Source organism: Hemitrygon akajei, chromosome 10 (genome assembly GCF_048418815.1).
Source record: "Hemitrygon akajei chromosome 10, sHemAka1.3, whole genome shotgun sequence".
Classification (NCBI taxonomy): domain Eukaryota; kingdom Metazoa; phylum Chordata; class Chondrichthyes; order Myliobatiformes; family Dasyatidae; genus Hemitrygon; species Hemitrygon akajei.
The window spans coordinates 81,747,681-81,768,273 of record NC_133133.1 but is presented as its reverse complement, the minus strand read 5'-3'; the positions used below and the strand labels follow the sequence as shown (position 1 = coordinate 81,768,273).

General features: G+C 46.4%; 1 protein-coding gene and 1 pseudogene across 1 annotated transcript in view; one reads left to right on the top strand and one right to left on the bottom strand.

The window, feature by feature from the left end:
• LOC140734513 (interferon-inducible GTPase 5-like) overlaps window positions 1-20,593 on the bottom strand; it is a 423,537-nt gene that overhangs the window by 162,459 nt on the left and 240,485 nt on the right. The window lies entirely within an intron of this gene.
• LOC140735021 (interferon-inducible GTPase 5-like) overlaps window positions 5,078-20,593 on the top strand; it is a 43,195-nt pseudogene continuing 27,679 nt past the window's right edge.

Sequence of the window (20,593 nt, the reverse complement as noted above, 5' to 3'; positions counted from 1 at the left end):
TCCCAAGGTGTTCCCAAGGGCCCCTGTGACGACCACAACTGTACTTGACTTTTTGTTGTCTACAGGCCCGCACTGGTAACCCTCCCCAACTCTTTCTGTGCTACATCAATGACTGCATTGGTGTTGCTTCCTCCACCCCTGCTGAGCACATCTGTTTCATCAAGTTTGCCTCTAACTTCCACCCTGCTGCCAAATTCACTTGGACCTTCCTTGACCCCTCTTACTCCCCAATTTCTCTGTCTCCATCTCTGGAGTCTGTCAATCTACAGATATATTTTATAAACCAAGTGACTCTCCCAGCTATTTTGACTATACTCCACCTTTTACCAGTGGGTTCCTCTTGTCCTTACCTATCACCCCACAAGCCTCCGTATCGAGCATATCATTCTCTGTAACATTCACTATTTCCAATGGGTTCCTATCACTAAGCACATCTTTCTATTCCACTAGACCCCACCTCATCCATAGAGCTTGGTCTCTACATGACTCCTTTGTCTAGTCATCCCTCTCCACTGATCTCCCAGCTAAAACTTATCCCTGCAACAGTTGTGCTAAACCTACCCCTACACCTCCTCCCTCATCACCATTCAGGGAGAAGCAGTCCTTCCAGGTGATGCAACACTTCACCTGCGAGTCTCTCTGTGTCATCTACTGTATCCGGTGATCACAGTGTGGCCTCTTTTTCATCCAAGAGACCTCATGTAGAATGGGAACTGCTTCATCTAGGAGCTTCTCTCTGTCTATTACTAATGGTGGGATTTTTTCATGATCACCTGTTTCAATTCAGTTTTCTATTCCCACTCTGAAATACATGTCCATAGCCTCCTCTAGTGCCATGATAAGGCCACACTTATCATGTAGAGGAACAACACTATAATGTCACAATATGGTATGCAAATCCATTACTTTCACAGACAATATATTCAGTGGTGTTAATTTACATTGTTAAACTAATTAGTACAGTTGCCACTAATCTGGCCCTCTGGAGTGATATGATAATACAATATTTGAAGAGCTCCCACATCCCCACAATGCTTCCCTGTCCAGTTGCAGAAGAACCCTGGACTACGGTCCTTCCTCACTGAGCCCTATTGTTGGATGTAGCAAGTTTACGGTTGTCCCTCAGCATGTACTCCTGCAACCTGGAATGTGTCATCAGCAGTGAAAACTGCTGAAAACAGTTCAATATACTGGAAGACCAACAAGTTTCAGCAGACCAAAGGGCTTCTTTCACAGAGTTGATGATCTTCCAGCAGCTCTTGGTGACCATCTGTGTGTATCCTGGGAACAGCCCATATATCTGAGTCCTGTTTCACAGCTGCTCAGAATGAGCCAAGGACCGTTACACCTTTCTCCACACCCTCTTCACAAACCCACAGTCTGCAAAGAGGTGAGTGACCACCTCATTACAGGTCAGTCAATCTGGGGAAAGCATACATTGAGAGTACGGTTCAGACCCTGCAGGAAAGATCCAACTGGGAGAGCCCCTCTCACCTCCAGTGGAACAAAGTCAGTGTTTATGGGTGAGATCTAACAATTCTGCTCAGGGAATCACCCCACAGTATCCATTGAGTTCTTGTACTGTATCTGCAGGACATTTGATGCTGACCACTGCCTGAGTGAATTGTGGTCAAACATATTGGTCTGAAGGAACTTTGCAACAGAAAGCAAGCAATATGGCAACAGGACCTGTCTGTCTTTCACTAAACTAGGGACAGGTGGAGCCTCAACAGGTAGTGACACTGGATGATACAACTTGTTTCCCCACACAGACTGACCCAGCCACACACAGTGGTGGTCACCAGGATGGGCATCATCCATTGGGTACAATTTTGCCTCCAGTGTCCATGGACTTGTACGTTGTGACCTGTCTTGGATCACAATGAACTGGAAGCCACCATGGGTGATTTCCATCCAGAGGAGCAGGGTAGGCCACACCTGCATCAAGTACAGCAGCCCCACGGGCACCTCACACTCGATGCCCAAGTTCTTCCCAATCATTGAAATGAAGTGTCATTCCCACAGACCCAATTTCTGGTTTCCCTTCCCAATTTACTCCAGCCAATTCTTGTTACATGTGCCAGCATCTCCAAGACAGACCCCTACACCTTCAGGTCGTCACACCTGAAGTGAAGGGGATATTGGATCGGTCAGACGAGTTACTGAAACGTATGGCCTCACTCTTCACTCAGTAAACTCTGACTCCTCATGCCAACTCAAGCTAGTTTCAGATGCTGATCAATCTGTAACTTGACTGTGGATTGGAGCAGTAGATGATGACATTGTCTATTTACAGAAGTTTTCATCTGGATCATTCTGCAGTCCAGCAAGTTCACCCCTCTCATGCTGTCATCTTTTCTAATAGATTTGGTGAAAGATTCTACACAGCACGCATACAAGACAGGGAGAGTAGTGGTCCCTGCCTGACTGCAGACTTAAAGGGGAATCAATCTGTTTCTCACAAATTAATTTGTTACTACACTACAGACATATGTGCAAAACAATTTGATCTAATTCCCTCCCCAAAGCCCAGATTGGACAGCATGCCCAACATGTTTGTGAATGATATCCTGTTTGAAACCTTTTCCTGGTGGAAAGCATCCACATTCCTGTCCTGAAAATGGGCAATACTGTCTCTGAGCAGCACTAGGCTGTCAAAGAACTTTGTGTCTTAATCCAGGTGAATCACCTGTCCCAGTACAGACTTGACTTTGTTGGCAATGACCTTGAACAAAACCTTGTAATCTACATTCAACATTGAAATGGGTCCCCAATTCTTGATGTCTTCCCTCATTGCTCTCCCTCATCTGCCTGTCGTTGTGATTTATCTGCCTTTCCTCATGGATTCTGGTATGCTGACAGCCAGAAACACAGTATCATGACTCAGAACAGGTCCAGTCCCACAGAGCGAGTACAACTTAGCTGGTGAACCGTCACTTCAGATAGCTTTCTACGAGTCAAAGGAACAGATGAAGCCAGTTAGGTCACTAGGATCAGTTGTTGATCCTGACTCTCCTGTTTGTTGTTGTATAAGACCTCCATGACAGAGACAGGAGGTTTTGGGGGTCTCTGTTGTTTGCTGTCTTTCTGTCATACAGTATGGCATAAAAAGATTTATCATAGCACCTTGATACCTGCATCTACGAAGGTATCACTGAGTTCTCCTCTTCTCTAAGGCTGTGGACCACAGGGCTTCCCCGTGGATATTTTGGAAGAAGAAGCATGAGCACATCTTGTCCTTTGCCACAGAGTCGACCCGGAATCTGAAGATGGTCTTGAAGGATTCTAAGGCAAAGATGAATGGTTCCTGGTGACTCTTGATTTTTCAGACTTCCTCCCCCTTTGACTGCGGAAGAGGAAGTTGTTGTAAGTCTATCTGGAGTTGACTCTATCTTGCTTTGTGAACTCATTTCTGGATGAAGAACTTGTTGATGTTCTCTTCAGTTTCTTCCCACCACTGAATAAGTGGGTCAAAGAGGGGTTTCACACTTCTCCAACCTGCATAATCCCTCTTCAGTTCTCCAATGTTCTCTGGAGTCAGCAATCTGATGTTCAGATTCCAGTTCCCCCTGCCTGTCCTTTGGTCCTACTGTAGGTGACAGGAGCCAGTATCGGAGAAGGACACCAGACTGATGTCGGTGGATCTGACTATGACTGGCTCTGTCTTGAAGAGTAAGTTAATCTGGAACCATTGTGAGTTGTTTAATCTCAGCCAGGTGGGTTGTGACTGTGCTCTTCCTGTAAGAATGCCGATTGAAACATTTACATCAGCCTCAAGGTGCTATCCAGTCTGCTGTTGGCACTGTCAAATCACCAAGAAACGTTGATGAAACAGCTAAAGTCAGCGGCTAGAATGACCAGTCAGAACATTCCTGGCCGTGGTGGAAGCTGCTGGAGGAAAGCCAGGTGCTCACTTCACAGAGTTCATTATTAACTGGAGAGGACATGCTACAAGGAGATGTTCACCAACCACTGCTTTGACTTTGCTGATTGAGATATTGCCTCACCACTGCAGAATTCCCAGGCTGAAAGTTTGACAATGATGACTGCAGTGGGTCGTAATTAAATGACAATGAGTTGGACAACAGGAATGAGATGGAGAGGTTAGTGACCTGGTGTCATGCCAACAATGTTAACAAACAAAGGATTTGGGCATTGAATTCAGGAAGGGGCACAGGCACAAGAAAGCTGACGAATGGCCTTACTTCCTCAGCAGGCCAAAGGAATTTGGCATATCCCTATCGACCCTCATCAATTGTTATTGATGCACCAGAGAAAACATTCTATCTGGATATATAATATCTTGGTGTGGCAACTGATCTGTTTTTGACCAGAAGAAACTGTAAAGGTTTGTGGACACAGCTCAGCACATCTCAGAATCCAAACAACCGTGCAAAGTCTAACGGTGAGTGGATAATGACACCATTAGCATCCACCCTCAGCTTGGCCTTCATCTACCACTTGCTGTTCCAGAACCTAAACATGTCCTTCTTCCTCAATGTAATGAGACAGACAGGTGAGGACATCCACAGCCACATGCAGGTTCAACATGGGCTCCATGATGTCACTGGACTAACATTTTAGGCCAAAACCATTCATCTGGACTGAGAGACGGGGAGGGGATGTCCAGTTATAGCTGAGCGGTGGAAGGGCAGCCAGAGCCAGCAGTGACTGGTACACATGGTGATAGCAAGACTCAGCAGAAAGCAGCTGATTGGGCAATTGAGGTCAGGTGACCAAGCAGTTTGGAAAAACTCAGATAAATAAATAGGGGGTAGCTCAAGCGGAGCGGCCAGTGAGTGAGTGGGCCAGTAAAGGAGTGGGCCAGTGAGTGAGTGGGCCAGTAAAGGAGTGGGCCAGTGAGTGAGTGGGCCAGTAAAGGAGTGGGCCAGTGAGTGAGTGGGCCAGTAAAGGAGTGGGCCAGTGAGTGAGTGGGCCAGTAAAGGAGTGGAGCTTTGACTTTCAGGGAGCGGCCTTGTCGAGGGAAATGCCTTGTGAGAAAAGTTCCAGTCTTTGCCGAAGGAGGCTGAGGGAGGAGACTACACCATAGTTGGAGAGGGTGAGAGGTGGTGAAGAGATGACAGGTAAACTGATTCAGTGTGATGCTTACCTGATGTGGGATGTCAGGGACACTGACGGTGCCTCCGGCTGCTACAACTGTGAAAAGTGTGTCCAGTTTCAGCTCCTGAAGGACCGTGTTGGGGCACTGGAGAAGCAACTGGATGGCCTCAGGTTCATCCGGGAAAAAGAGAGTTTTCTGGACAGGACCTACAGTGAGATTGTTACACCGAAGATACCAGAATAGAGAAGGGGGGGGGCGACGATGAGGAAGGGATGGGTGCTTGAAGTACAGGAGACCCCGGGGGATATGCCTCTTGAAAACAGGTTCACCCTCTTGTAAGCTGTCCAGACAGAAGACACTGCCAGTCTGAGAGGGGAACAGTTCTGCGAGTCAAAAATCGGCACTGAAACAAAGCCGAAGAGATAGATGTCAGGCAGAGCCGTGGTAGTAAGGGACTCCATAGTGAGAGGTACAGAAAGGGGTTTCTGCAGCAACAGGCGGGATTTAAGGATGGTGTGTTGCCTCCATGGAGCCAGGATCCAGGACATCACGGACCGATTGCAGGGCATCCTCAAGGTGAGGGTGAACAGCCGGTAGTGGTAGTGCATGTCAGCACAAATGATGTCGGGAAGAAGAGGAAAGAAATTCTGTAGCATGACTTCAGAGAACTTGGAAGAAGGCTGAGAAGCAGGACCTCCAGAGTGGTTATCTCTGGTTTGCTTCCAGTTCCTCGTGCTGGTGAGGGCAGGAACAGGGAGATATGGGAGCTCAATGTGTGGCTGCGGAGCTGGTGCGGGAAGCAGGGTTTTAGATTCTTAGACCACTGGGATCTATTTTGGGGTAGGGATGAATTGTACAAAGGAGACGGGTTGCACCTTAACAGGCGGGCAGACCAGCATTCTGGCAGGCAGGTTTGCCACTGCTACACAGGAGTGTTTAAAGTAATAAGTGGGGGGGAGGAGATGAAATGGAAATATAAGGATGGAGTTAAAGGGAAAGAGAAAGTAAGAAAAGTTAAGAAAGACAACAGAATTAAAGGGGCAGAAAGCTCAGGAAGGGATCGGGGAGTATGGCCAAGTGTAATAGGGATCAGTGTGAGAAGTGAGGAGAGTAATGGATTAAAAGTATCATATATGAATGCATGAAGTATAAGAAATAAAGTGGATGAGCTTGAGGCTCCGTTGGAAATTGGCAAGTATGATGTTGTAGGAATAACAGAGACATGGCTGCAAGAGGACCAGGGATAGGAAATGAATATTCAAGGGTATACGTCCTATCGAAAGGACAGACAGGTGGGCAGAGGGGGTGGGGTGGCTCTGCTGGTGAGGAATGAAATTCAGTCCCTTGCGAGGGGTGACATAGAATCAGGAGATGTAGAGTCAGTATGGATAGAACTGAGAAATTGTGAGGGCAAAAAGTCCCTAATCGGAGTTATCAACAGGCCCCCAAATAGTAGCCTGGATATAGAGTGCAAGTTGAATCAAGAGCTAAAATTGGCATGTCGCAAAGGTAATGCTATGGTTGTAATGGGGGATTTCAACATGCAGGTAGACTGGGAAAATCAGTTTGGTACTGGACCCCAAAAAAGGGACTTTGTGGAGTGCCTCCAAGATGGATTCTTAGAGCAGCTGATACTGGAGCCTACCAGGGAGAAGGCAATTCTGGATCTAGTGTTGTGTAATGAACCAGATTTATAAGGGAACTCGGGGTAAGGGAGCCATTAGGAGGTAGTGACCATAATATGATAAGTTTTAATCTACAATTTGAGAGGGAGAAGGGAAAATCGGAAGTGTCAATATTACTGTTGAACAAAGGGGACTATGGAGCCATGAGGGAGGAACTAGCCAAAGTTGACTGGAAGGACACCCTAGCAGGGATGACAGTGGAACAACAATGGCAAGCATTTCTGGGAATAATACAGAAGGTGCAGGATCAGTTCATTACAAAGAGGAAGAAAGATTCTAAGGGGAGTAGGGGGCGATTGTGGCTGACAAGGGAAGACAAGGACAGTATAAAAATAAAAGAGAAGAAGTATAACATAGCAAAGATGAGTGGGAAGCCAGGGGATTGGGAAACTTTTAAAGAGCAACAGAAGATAACTAAAAAGGCAATGCAGGGAGAAAAGATTAGGTACAAAGGTAAACTCGCCAAGAATATAAAGGAGGATAGTAAAAGCTTCTATAGGTATGTGAAGTGGAAAAAATTAGTTAAGACCAAAGTTGGACCCTTGAAGGCAGAAATGGGTGAATTTATTATGGGGAACAAGGAAATGGCAGAAGAGTTGAACATGTACTTTGGATTTGTCTTCACTAGGGAAGACACAGACAATCTCCCAGATGTAATAGTGGCCAGAGGACCTAGGGTAACGGAGGAACTGAAGGAAATACACATCAGGCAGAAAATGGTGTTGGGTAGACTGATGAGACTGAAGGCTGATAAATCCCCAGGGCCTGATGGTCTGCATCCCAGGGTACTTAAGGAGGTGGCTCTAGAAATCATGGACACATTGGTAATCAATTTCCAATGTTGTATATATTCATGGTCAGTTCCTGAGGATTGGAGGGTAGCTAATGTTATCCCATTTTTTAAGAAAGGAGGGAGAGAGAAAACAGGGAATTTTAAACCAGTTAGCCTGACATCAGTGGTGGGGAAGATGCTGGAGTCAATTATAAAAGATGAAATAGCGGCACATTTGGATAGGAGTAACAGGATCAGTCCGAGTCAACATGGATTTACGAAGGGGAAATCATGCTTGACTAATCCTCTGGAATTTTTTGAGTATTTAACTATGAAAATGGACAAGGGAGAGCCAGTGGATGTAGTGTACCTGGACTTTCAGAAAGCCTTTGATAAGGTCCCACATAGGAGATTAGTGGGCAAAATTAGAGCACGTGGTATTGGGGATAGGGTACTAACATGGATAGAAAATTGGTTGGCAGACAGGAAACAAAGAGTCGGGATTAACGGGTCCTTTTCGGAATGGCAGGCAGTGACTAGTGGGGTAACGCAAGGCTCAATGCTGAGATAGCAGCTATTTACAATATACATTAATGATTTAGATGAAGGGATTAAAAGTAACATTAGCAAATTTACGTAGTGTGAAATATGAGGAGGATGTTAAGAGAATGCAGGGTGACTTGGACAGGTTGGGTGAGTGGGCAGATGCAGTTTAATGTGGTTAAATGTGAGGTTATCCAGTTTGGTGGCAAGAATAGGAAGGAGGATTACAATCTGAATAGTGTCAAGTTAAGAAAAGGGGAAGTACAACAAGATCTAGGTGTCCTTGTTCATCAGTCACTGAAAGTAAGCATGCAGGTACAGCAGGCAGTAAAGAAAGCTAACGGCATGTTGGCCTTCATAACAAGGGGAGTTGAGTATAGGAACAAAGAAGTCCTTCTGCAGTTGTACAGGGCCCTGGTGAGACCACACCTGGAGTATTGTGTTCAGTTTTGGTCTCCAAATTTGAGGAAGGACATTCTTGCTGTTGAGGGAGTGCAGCATAGGTTCACGAGGTTGATTCCCGGGATGGCGGGACTGACATACGTTGAAAGATTGGAGCGACTGGGCTTGTATACACTAGAATTTAGAAGGATGAGAGGGGATCTGATTGAAACATATAAGATTATTAAGGGATTGGACACAGTAGGGGCAGGAACCATTTTCCCGCTGATGGGTGAGTCCAGAACCAAAGGCCACAGTTTAAGAATAAGGGGTAGGCCATTTAGAATGGAGTTCAAGAAAAACATTTTCACCCAGAGAGTTGTGGATCTATGGAATGCTCTGCCTCAGAAGGCAGTGGAGACCAGTTCTCTGCATGTTTTCAAGAAAGAGTTAGATAGAGCTGTTAAAGAAGGGATATGGGGAGAAGACAGGAACGGGGTACAGATTGTGGATGATCAGCCATGATCACATTGAATGGCAGTGCTGGTTTGAAGGACCGAATGGCCCACTCCTGCACCTACTGTCTATTGTCTATTGTCTCCGATTCTCTAGAGTATGAATAAGTGGTATGGTCCCCTTAAAGATTCTGGCCTGCTACACAATTTGGTGGCCATGTATTGGAGCCAAGATTTGGATATTTAAAGAGCACCTGAACTCAGGTTCAGGGCTCAGTCATCAGGTCAACTTTGGTTCTTTCTGTCGATGTTTGTATTCTCATCTAGTTGCGGCAGGCTCTCATTTAGCATCGACTCTGGAACCCTGTTCTTGTCTCAGTCTCAAAATTGAGTCTCAATTCTAGTCTCGGATATTCCAGCATGTGGGTCCTTACCATCTTCACCTCAACTTCTCGTCACAGTACCTGCCAACTTGTTTTATTATCTGAGGGACAGTGAATTGATCTGAATGTTGTGCAATCATCAGCAAATATCTGTACTTTTGATAAAGGAAGGAATGTTCATTGATATTTGGGCCCAGGCCACTGTTCTGGAGGATTCCTGTTCTGGGGTTGATGTGATAATCTTGCAACAACCAATGCCAGATTCCACTTTTTAAGGTTTCATTCAAATCATCATACCCATTAACTTCAGTTTACCAGCTCCTTCAGTCAAATTCCATGTTGGTGTGGAGAGCAGTCATTCTCACAATGGCTCTGGAAATCACCTTTGGCTTTGTCTTTGGACCTGGATTGTTCAGGCAAACTTCAATAGACTCACTGGATGCAGGTGATTGGAAATATAAAGGCAGCATTTGACAGAGTGTGGCACCAAGGAGAAAATATCATAGAGAAGATCGGTGTGGCTGTTGGAGGTCAGGATATCACGGTGGAAATTGTTCAGGGTAGTGTTTTTGTCCAAATCATTTTCATTTACTTCTTGAATGCCCTTCCTTCTACCCTAAAGTCTGAAGTGAGATGTTTACTGATGATTATACAGTGTTCATTTTGTTTCAAAACTTCTCAGCAAACATTGCTGTCAACAGGTCCCTGCGACAGGGCCAAAGCAATGTTTAATCAAAGGAAAAAATGTCCAGTAATATCAGTACAACTGAAATGGCAGGGAATGACTATCACCATCTAGGGAAGGCCCAAACATCAATCTTTGTCACATAGTGTCATTGTCATTGTGAACTCTCCTCTTGGTGTGTACCAGTGATTCTACGAACATATTAGTTCATAGAGCAGGCTAAAAGAGCAGATGAAAAGCATTGGATAATTCCTGACATCCAAAGACTTTCAGTCACCACATGTTTCATTGAAGGGCAAAGGGTGAACAAGCTCAGTGTTGATGGTAATCTGGAGATTGAATCATGACTATTATGCAAGCTGGCTGTTTTCACCATACTTCAATCCATTGAGTTTTCTCCCCCTGCTGCTGTGATGTGACCTGAATTCATTTTATTCTGATTCATCAGTCCATGCCTCTTCATTCCTCATCTAGTTACAGAATCCCTGTTTATTATTGTCACTTGAGAAAATGCTCTGGTCATCACTACATGGTGTCCAAATTCTCAGTCCTACTCTGACATGTCCACGTTTCCCACGGTAGATGTCAGTTTCCTCAGCCTTATTTCTTTCTCTTCCCAGTGTGAAATAATAGTGTGAGAAATAACTTCACAATCCGAGGGAGATTTCCAAATCAGGGAGGCTGTGGAAGATCAGGAGAGCATCATCCCTCGTACGGTGAGTTTGGAATCTCTTGGTTGTGAGAATATGTTTATATTTTAATCACACTGTATTCTCAAAGTTCAAAGTGCATCTCTTTTGTTTTGTTCACATCAAGAGACAGGTTGTTGGTTCTGCACCAGTCCGTTAGCCGCTGCACCTCCTCTCTGTAAGCTGACTTGTCGTTCTTGCTGATGAGACCCACCATGGTGGTGTCATCGGCGAACTTGATGATATGGTTCGAGCTGTGTGTTGCAGCACAGTCGTGGGTCAGCAGAGTGAACAGCAGTGGACTGAGCATGCAACCCTGGGGAACCCCCATGCTCAGTGTGATGGTGTTGGAGATGCTGCTCCCGATCCGGACTGACAGATCTCCCAGTCAGGAAGTCTAGGATCCAGTTGCAGAGGGAGGTGTTCAGGCCCAATAGGCTCAACCTATTGTGTTGAATGCTGAACTGAAGTCTATGAACAGCATCCGAACGTATGTGTCTTTTTTGTCCAGGTGGGTTAGGGCCAGGTGGAGGATGGTGGCAATGGCATCATCTGTTGAGCAGTTAGGACGGTACGCGAACTGCAGGGGGTCCAGTGAGGGGGCAGCAGGGTCTTGATATGCCTCATGACGAGCCTCTCGAAACACTTCATGATGATGGATGTAAGTGCAACAGGACGGTAGTCATTTAGGCAGGACACTGAAGACTTCTTCGGCACAGGGATGATGGTGGCGGCCTTGAAGCATGTTGGAACGGTGGCGCTGCTCAGGGAGATGTTGAAGATGTCAGTGAGAACATCTGCTAGCTGGTCTGCACATCCTCTGAGCACTCTACCAGGGATGTTGTCTGGTCCAGCAGCCTTCATGGGTTGACCCTGCACAGGGTTCTTCTCACATCGGCCACGGAGAGACACAGCACCTGGTCATTTGTAGGAGGGGTGGACTTCCTCGCTGCAACGTCATTTTCCGCCTCAAACTGGGCGTAGAAGTTATTCAGCGCATTTGGGAGGGAGGCATCACCCACACAGTCAGGTGATGTTGTCTTGTAATTGGTGATGTCCTGGATGCCCTTCCACATGCGCCGCGTGTCGCCGCTGTCCTGGAAGTGGCTGTGGATTCGCTGGGCATGTGCACGCTTTGCCCCTCTGATGGCTCGGGACAGTTTGGCCCTTGCTGTTGTTAAAGCTGCCTTGTCGCCTGTTCTGAAGGCGGAGTCGCGGGACCTCAGCAGTGCACGCACCTCTGCGGTCATCCATGGCTTCTGGTTGGCGCGTATAGTGATGGTCTTGGACAGAGTAACATCATCAATGCACTGTACTCCTCTAAGTTGGTAGAGTCGTCATCGGTTGCAGCCTCCCTGAACATGTGCCAGTCAGTGTGCTCAAAGCAGAGATGGCTCCTGCTGGCCAGGTTTTCACCTGCTTCTGAACTGGTCTGGAGCGCCTGGCGAGCGGTCTGTATGCTGGGATTAGCATAACAGATGTGGTCTGAGTAACTGAGATGGGGGCGGGGCTCTGCCCGGTACGTGTGGGGAATGTTTGTGTAAACCAGGTCCAATGCGTTCTCCCCCCTCGTTGCAAAGTCCACATACTGATGGAATTTGGGGAGCACTGACATAAGGTTTGCGTGGTTAAAATCACCGGCGACAATAAACAGACCATCAGGGTGTGCGTTCTGCAGTTCGCTAATAGCCCCGTACAGTTCACAGAGCGCCTCCTTAGCATTAGCGCTGGGGGGAATGTAGACACCGAATACAAGGACAGAGGTGAATTCCCATGGCAAATAAAATGGTTGCCATCGAACTGCCACAAACTCCACAGTGATGAGCAGTGTCTGGAAACCAGCACAGAGTTCTTACACCGTTCCGTGTGGATGTAAACACACAAGACACCACCGCGAGCCTTACCGGAGACAGCTGCATCTCTGTCCGAACGAAACAACGCTAGCCCGTCTAGCTGGATGGCAGCGTCCGAAATCCCATCAGTGAGCCATGTCTCTGTGAAGACATACGCGGAGCAAACTCTGTATTCCCGCCGAGTATTACGTTGGAGTCGGATGTAGTCCATTTTATTGTCCAGGGAGCGGACATTGGAGAGCAGAATGGACGGGAGAGCCAGCCGGCTAGGGTTTGCTTTTAGCCCGGCACGGACCCCTACCCGTTTGCCTGGCTTCTGCTTCCTCAGACATTGTTTGGTGTGTTACGAAGGATGAACAACTCTGATGGGCAGAAGGGTACAGAGTTGCCCATATTCCCCCCCCCCCCTCCCCGGGAGAATCACAAACTGTTACTGTTACCACGCTGCTAATGAGAGAAAGAGAGAGAGACAATGGGAAAACATACTGGGACTGGAACATCTGCTTCAGACAAGGGAGAGATAACTCCGGGGGAGAGAGAGACTTGTTGACCCACCATATTATGACTCCTGAAAGACTTATGGCTCCGGAGAGGGCTGTTTACTTGGTACCATTCTGTTCATTAAAATTCCTCAGTGGACAGCCAGAGTGGGCTGGTTTGATGGGCTAAGCCATTCAAAACTGATTGACACCTGAGACCCAGTGAGTAGGGATAAAAGTGAGGTCTGGGGAGCCACCCCTCAGACACACCAGGAGGCACACTAGTGAGCACTGCTTAAGTGTTGGAACCCACGAGAAGGTGTGGAGCATCGGGGACTGAACAAAGGATCGGTCAATTTGAACTCACAGTGTTTATAGCGAGGCCGGTGGGGGTTTGTGTGTGTGTCCACCCTTGCCTGGGTGACGCGTCCACCATAGAAGAACGGTCGAGCTGAAGGACAGAGGGGTCATACCTGAATGGCCACAACAGCACATCAACGGATCAAGAACGTAAAGGAAGGTTTGACTGACAATAGCTGTCACTGTTTGCTCGCCCACTCTTTCTCTCTCTCTCTCTCTCTCTCTCTCTCTCTCTCTCTCTCTCTCTCTCTCTCTCTCTCTCTCTCTCTCTCTCTCTCTCTCTCTCTCCCTCCGACGGTTACAACAAAAGAACCAACAACTACCTCAGCCTACAGGAACTGAACTGAACTTTATACTTTCCCATGATAATTCATTATCCCTTAGACAACGATAGAGCTTGTTTATTATTGATTATTATTATACCCACACTTTTAGGTTTAGTATTGCTAACGTGTATTATCTGTATATTTGCATTGTTGATATTGATTTGTATATTTTACTAATAAACACTGTTTTGAAAATAGTACCAGACTCCAACAGATACTTCTATCTTTGCTGGTAAGACACCCAGTTACGGGGTACGTAACAAATTGGGGCCTCGTCTCGAGATTTGATTACCAAATTGGGGGGCCAGTGAATCGGACTATAAGTCCATTATTTGATTTGGTTGCTTGGGTAACCAGATGGAAAACCAGCAAAGATGGATACAGACAAATTTTTAGAAAGCCCGACTTTGAAGGCGCAAGAGGATGCCACAAAGATGGATTTGGTGAATATTGCGAAATGATTAAATCTCACAGAGATGAAGTCGTCAATGAAAAAGTGGGAGATACAGAGGGCCATAGCCCAGTATTATATGGACAAGGATGTGTTTTCGGCTGGGGTATTGGATCTGTTCCCTGAAAAGAAACCAGTTGTTAGGGTGGTTCAGTTAGAGATGGAAAGATTAAGGTTGGAAGGGGAACAGAAGAAAAGGGAGTATGAGCTCCAGCTAAAGGAGTTGGAGGTGAAAAGGGAACAGGAAAGAGCTGCATGGGAGAAGGAAAAAGCTGAAAGGGAGATGGAGGAAAGGAAAAAGGAGAGAGAGACGCAGCAGGTGCTGGACATGGAGAGGTTAAAGCAAAAGGGAAAAGACCGAGGGGAAGGCTCAGTTGAGAAGTTTAATGTTAGTAGAGAGTTTAGGTTAGTAGCTCCGTTCGAGGAGACAGATGTTGATAGTTACTTCTTGCATTTTGAAAAGGTGGCAGTGAATTAGAAGTGGCTCAGAGATCAGTGGGTGGCGTTGTTACAAAGTGTATTAAAAGGGAAGGCTCAACGGGCATATGCGATGTTGTCCGAGGGGGAGTCTGAGGATTATGAGGAAGTAAAGCAGGCTATCATTCGGGCCTACGAGTTGGTACCTGAAGCGTATAGACAAAAGTTCAGAGATTTAAAGAAACTGTGGAATCAGATGTATGCAGAGTTTGCCTATGAAAAGGGTGTGCTCTTGGATCGCTGGTGTGCTGCAGAAAAGTTGGAGGAGGATTTCCATCGTTTCAGAGAGTTAATTCTGATTGAGGAATTAACCCTGCAGGGGGACATAGATAGGCTGAGTGATTGGGCAGACATTTGGCAGATGAAATATAATACTGACAAGTGTGAGGTCTTGCACTTTGGCAGGAAAAATAATGGAGCAAGTTATTATCTAAATGGAGAGAAACTGGAAAGTGCTTCTGTGCAAAGGGATCTGGGGGTCCTGGTGCAGGAAACACAAAAAGTTAGTATGCAAGTGCAGCAGGTGTTCAAGAAGGCCAATGGAATGCTGGCTTTTATTGCTAGGGGGATGGAGTATAAGAACAGGGAGGTCTTACTGCAGTTGTACCGGGTATTGGTGAGACCACACCTGGAGTACTGCGTGCAGTTCTGGTGTCCATATTTAAGAAAGGACATACTGGCTCTCGAGGCAGTGCAGAGAAGGTTCACTAGGTTAATTCCGGGGATGGGTGGGTTGACGTATGATGAGAGGTTGAGTAGATTGGGACTCTACTCATTGGAGTTCCGAAGAATGAGAGGCGATCTTATTGAAACATATAAGATTGTGAAGGGGCTTGATTGGGTGGATGCGGGGAGAATGTTCCCAATGATGGGTGAAACTAGGACTAGGGGGCATAATCTTAAAATAAGGGGATGCCATTCCAGGACTGAGATGCGGAGAAATTTCTTCACTCAGAGGGTAGTGGGGCTGTGGAATTTACTGCCCCAGAGAGCTGTGGAAGCTACTACACTTAATAAATTCAAAACGGAGATAGACATTTTCCTGAATAAAAATGGCATTAGGGGATACAGTGAGCGAGCAGGTAAGTGGACATGAGGCTAGGTTTAGATCAGCCATGTGATCTCCTGGACCAGTTTTCAATAGCCTGGATGGGTCGGAGAGGAATTTTCCAGATTTTTTCTCCTCAATTGGTAACTCGATTTTTTTCCCCTGGGTGATCACATGGGTTTGGGTGGGATGAATAATAAAATAAAATGGGTGGCATGGTGCCCTGTTGGTTGGCACTGTTGCCTTGTGGGATTCGGTGAAAACTAGAGTTAAGATTGGATCAGCCATGATCTTGTTGAATGGCGGAGCAGGCTTGAGGGGCCAATTGGCCTACTCCTGCTCCTATCTCTTATGTTCTTATGTTAAAGGTTGTGTTTCAGATAATATCTGGATGTATCTGAACGAGAAGCCGAATAAGTCTATATCGGAATTTGCCAGGTTCGCAGATGAATATGCCCTAACCCACAAGTCAAGGTTTTCCTCGAATAAGAGTTACCAGAAAGGCAGTAGGGATGGTAAAGAAAGTCCACCGGCTAAGGTCGAGAATAAGCCGGGAGCTAGTGGTAAAGGTAAGGAGGAGGAGCAGGCTGGCAGGAAGGTTCCTGGCTTGACCTGTTATAATTGTGGAAAGGTTGGTCATATTGCATCTAAGTGCTTTGCTCCAAAGAAGGAGACAGGAAAAGGGAAAACAGCAGTCCCTACAGGGTGTATTGAGTCGATCAGCAAATCGACGAGGAAGGCAAAGGTAGATAGAGTACAAGAGGGGCGAGAGAAATTTATTTCGGAGGGGACAATGTCTGTGACAGAAGGAGAAACCCCAGTTACAGTGAGAATTTGGAGAGATACTGGGGCTGACCAGTCATTGATCCTAAGTAAGGTGCTAGATTTTGGTCCGGAGACTGGAGAGGTAGTTTTGAGAGGTATAGGAAAAGGGACAGAAGCTGTGCCTTTGCATGGGATCATTATAAATTGTGACCTGGTATCTGGACCAGTCGAAGTAGGGGTGCGGTCAGAATTACCAACAGACGGTGTGGACTTCCTTCTTGGCAATGATTTAGCAGGTGGTGACGTGTGTTAAGCAGTGAAACTGACAAGCAAGCCTGTGAGTGCTGAGGACCCGCCCCTGGATTCCAAGATTATCCCGCATGCGCGATCACTCGCAGCATGTCGAGAAAGGCAGCTGAGAAAGAGGACAGTTTAACTGAGTCCAGTGTTGATTTGGCTGAGACGTTTTTACTGACCCTGTACCAAGAGGGGTTAGGGGATGGTAAAGCGGAAAATAGGGAGGTGAAAGAGAACAAAGGAGAGGAGGTAGACCTACCCTTAGCCAAGAGAGAATGTATAAAGTGTTACGAAAGTGCCACAACTCTGAGGGGCCTAAGGGTACAAAGTAGCCCCCTCCTTTTTGAGAATCGCAGGATCGCTATTAATGCAGATCTGGGACCCAGGAAATGAGAGAGAGACATGCAGAATCCACAAGGGGTTTGGAATGTCCTGGCCCCTCAGCGATACAAAGCCACGGAAAACGGCCATTGTCTCTTGGAGATGGAATTGTGTATTGAGTACTGTACTATTTATTTGAAGCCCTCAGGGAATGACCAAAGTGGGCTGGTTGGGGGGTGTCATCATTCCAACCTGATTGACATCTGAGACCCCGTGAGTAAGGATAAAAGAGGGTCTGGGGAACAACCCCTTTAGACGCACCAGGAGAAACGCTAGAAAGCCGTGACAGTGTTTTAATAGCGACAGCCAGTGGGGCCCGCGTGCGTCCTTTCCCATTGCCTGGAATTGGCAGGACTTACCACGGAAGAACGGCTTTAGCTAAAAGGAGAAACCACCACCGACGACATTTCGAAGGATCGACATCATAAAAAGGAAAAACGGGCAAGTTCTAAAAATCCGTCTCTCTCTCCAACCAAAAGCTGCAGCCTGAATGAACTGAGTGACTTTTATATTTCCATCGGACAATACATTATCCCCTAGACAACGATAGAGCTATTTCTTATTGATTATTATTATACCCGTGCTTTTAGATTTAGTATTGACGACGTATATTATCTGTATGTTTGCATTGATATTATTTTTTTGTATTTTTATTAATAAATACTGTTAAAAATAGTACCATCAGACTTCAACGGACCTCTCTATCTTTGCTGGTAAATGACCCAGTTACGGGGTATGTAACAACTTGGGGTTCTTGTCTCGAGATTTGATACCAAATTGGGGAGCCAGTGAATCGGGCTTGTAAGTCTAAACTTGGATCTGGTACGCGGGTAGCCAGATGGGAAACCAGCAAAGATGGACGTGGATGAATTTATAGAAAACCCGACTCTGGAGGCACTAGAGGTGGCCACCAAATCAGACTTGATAAATATGGCGAAGGGACTAAACCTCGCAGAGGTGAGGTTGTCAATGAAAAAGCGGGAGGTGCGGAGGGCCATAACTCAGTATTACATTGGGAAGAATGTGTTTTCAGCTGCGGTATTGGAAAATATCCCTGTAAAGGTACCAGCTAGTGGGACGGCTCAGTTAGAGTTGGAGAAATTAAGGTTGGAACATGAAATTAAATTAAAGCAGCTGGAAGCAGCTGAAAAGGAAAAGGAAAGAGCTGAGAGAGAAAAGAAAGGGCCAAGAGAGAAAAAGAAAGGGCCGACAAACAAAGGGAGCATGCGCTCCAGCTAAAGGAGTTAGAGGTGAAAAGGGAGCATGAGCTCTAGCTAAAGGAGTTGGAGCAGGACAGAGCTGAGAAACAAAGAGAGCATGAAGTGCAGTTAAAACAGCTGGAAGCATCTGAAAAAGAGAGGGAGAGAGCTGAGAAAGAAAAGGAAAGAGCCAAGAAGGAAAGGGAGGCAGAGAAACAGAGGCAACATGACTTGGATATGGAGAAGCTAAGGCAAGAGAGAAGAGCTCAAGGGTCAGACTGAGAGGAGCAGTTTAATGTTAGTCGGGAGTTGAGGGTAGTACCTCCATTCGAGGAGACGGATGTTTATAGTTATTTCTTGCTTTTTGAAAAGGCGGCAGTGAATCAGAAGTGGCCCAGAGATCAGTGGGTGGCGTTGTTACAAAGTGTGTTAAAAGGGAAGGCACAACGGGCATATGCGGCGTTGTCCATGGAGGAGGAAGAGACGGAGAATTATGCTGAAGTAAAGGAGGCCATTCAACGGACCTACGAATTGGTACCTGAGGCGTATAGACAAAAGTTCAGAAATTTAAAGAAAGGGTGGAATCAGATGTATACCGAGTTTGCCTATGAGAAGGGTGTGCTCTTGGATCGTTGGTGTACAGCAGAAATAGTGGAAGAGGATTTTTGGCGTCTCAGGGAGTTAATTCTGATTGAGGAATTTAAAGGTTGTTTTTCGGAGGATATCCGGATGTATTTGAATGAGAAGCCGAATAAGTCCATCTCTGAATTTGCTAGGTTCGGAGATGAATATGCCCTAACCCACAAGACAAAGTTTTCCTCGAATAAAAGTTACCAGAGAGACCGTGGGAACAATAGAGAAAGTCCGCTGGCTGAGGCAGAGGTCCCGCCGGGAGCTAGTGGTAAGATTGAGGGGGAAAGGCAAGACGGCCAGAGATTTCCGGGCTTGACCTGTTTTAATTGTGGAAAGGGGGGACATATTGCATCTAGGTGCTTTGCTCCGAGGAAGGAAACAGGAAAATGGAAAGCCGCAGTCCCTGTAGGATGTGCCGTGGTAATCAGTAAATCGACAAGAGAGCCCCGGGTAGACAGAGTACAAGAAGGGTCTGAGACTTGTATGTCAAACGGAACCGTGTCTGTGAGAGAGGGAGACCCACCAGTTCCTCTGCAGATCTGGAGAGACACGGGAGCTGAACTGTCATTGATTAGCAGTAAGGTACTGGATTTTGGTCGCAAGACGGGAATGGTAGCTGTGAAAGGAATAGGAAAAGGGACAGAAACAGTGCCCTTGCATAGGATCATTATGAATTGTGAGCTGGTATCTGGACCAGTTGAAATGGGGGTGCGATCAGAATTCCCAAGAACTGACGCGGATGTCCTTCTGGGTAATGATTTAGCCGGTGGTAAGGTTTGGTCAGCAATGAAGCTGATGAGACAGCCGGTGGAGGTCCCGCCCCTAGATTCCAAGATCTATCCCGCATTGGCGATCACTCGCAGCATGTCGAGAAAGGCAGCTGAGAACGAGAGCAGTTTAAATCCGGCCAGTATCGATTTGGCCGAGACGTTTTTACCAACCCTGTAACACGAGGGTTTAGAGGGTGGTAAAACGAAGAGTAGTAAAGTGAAAGAGAGTAAGGGTGAGGAGGTAGATCTTCCCTTAGCGAGGAGAAAATTTATAGAGGCACAACCTAAAGATGAGAAACAGATAAAGCTGTTAAAAGGTTCAGGGTTGGACATGGATGTCCTGTCTGGTTTGGCAGAACTGTTTGAAGAAGTTGAAAATTCTAAAGGTGTTCCCGATAATGAAGTGAGGGCAGTCCTAGATGAAAAGGGTGCCCTTACCTTGAACAAGTCTGCTGAGTTGGCAGATGAGGTTGTTTCAGCCCGCGGGGTTGAGTTTACTCCGGAAGGGAGTTGCCCAGAGAGTAGTTGGGAGGATCAGGGGAATTTAGAATTTGAACAGGGTACAGGTGTTGAAAGCCTGGAAGAGGCAAATGTCCCGTTTGAGTGTGTCCAAGATGTGGATGCATGTGGTACTGAACCTAGTAATGGAGCTTAGAAAAAGTCTGAGGTATTTGATTCAGTTGAAAAGGAACACAGTCCTTGTGGGTCAGATGGACTTGGTTCAGTGAAGAAAGGGTTAACCTTGGTAATAGTGGGAAGTGAGTTTTCCCAGGTGTTTGTGCTCGAAGGTGTGTTAAAAGTTAGTGAGGAGATCAAAGGTGGTGAGGTGAATATTATTATTGAAGGAAAAGGGGAATGTGTAGTTCCCAAATTGAATGAAGAAAATTTAAAGGCTGGAC